Below are 980 nucleotides of genomic sequence, written 5' to 3'. Positions count from 1 at the left end.
GAAACTGCATAGATGGCCATAAATAGGTGAATGTACAGACCAAATATATCCATACAGAGGAATACTCCTTAGCAATGAAAAATTCTGAACTGGTGATCCATTAGTAATATGGATAGATATAAGAATCCTTAGGCTGCACGGAGGAATGTAGGCATAAAAGAGTTCCATTTCCATAACGTGGTTAAAAATCAAGCCGTCTTTGATGCCAGTGGTTGCCTGGGGCTGAGGGTGAAGGCAGTGAGAGACTTCAATGGATCCACCCAAGGGAAGCTGTGAGGTAGAAGAAATGCCCTGTGTCCTGAATGGAGCAGTAGTTTCAATTGTATGTACATCTGTGAAAATGCATTTAGTTGTACAGTTTATCTTTTTAAATTTTTATTTGTTGAGAAAGCACTCACACTGCGTCCTCTCTCTCTTACCGTCCAAAGGAGGAGAAGAACGATCATCAGTGGCAATGGGCAGCTGTGGAAACAACACCTAAAATCACGTTCATGCTCAGGAGAGAACAATGTGCCTCCTCCTTGAGGTTTCAGGTCCTCTACACGTTCAGAGAAAATTCTCTAGTAACAAACTGTAGAAATGAACTGGAGGGTATTATGCTAAGTGAAATTAAGTCAATCAGAGAAAGACATGTATCCTATGACCTCACTGATAGGAGGAATTCTTAATCTTAGGAAACAAATTGAGGGTTGCTGGAGTGGTGGGGGTGGGAGGGATGGGGTGCCTGGGTGATGGGCATTGGGGAGGGTATGTGCTATGGTGAGCGCTGTGAATTGTGTAAGACTGATGAATCACAGACCTGTACCTCTGAAACAAATAATATATTATATGTTTAAAAAAAGAGAGAGAGAGAGAAGCTAGTAGGAAGGGAAAAATGAAGGGGAGGAAATCGGAGGGGGAGATAAGCCATGAGAGAAGATGGACTCTGAGAAACAAACTGAGGGTTCTAGAGGGGAGGGGTGGGGGGATGGGTTACCTGG

At 43.4% G+C, this 980-nt stretch overlaps 1 non-coding gene across 1 annotated transcript; it reads right to left on the bottom strand.

Annotated features, from left to right (window-relative positions):
• Nucleotides 1–389: 389 nt before the first annotated feature.
• On the bottom strand, nt 390–602 carry LOC114203950 (small nucleolar RNA U3). The gene has a single exon (XR_003608081.2). It is a non-coding gene; the product is annotated as a small nucleolar RNA U3 (small nucleolar RNA).
• Between the last annotated feature and the right edge of the window lie 378 nt (nt 603–980).

Source organism: Eumetopias jubatus, unplaced genomic scaffold, assembly GCF_037043125.1.
Source record: "Eumetopias jubatus isolate StellerSeaLion01/CBP00866 unplaced genomic scaffold, mEumJub1_p1.0 scaffold_32, whole genome shotgun sequence".
NCBI lineage: Eukaryota > Metazoa > Chordata > Mammalia > Carnivora > Otariidae > Eumetopias > Eumetopias jubatus.
This window is presented reverse-complemented; position numbering and strand designations above follow the sequence as displayed.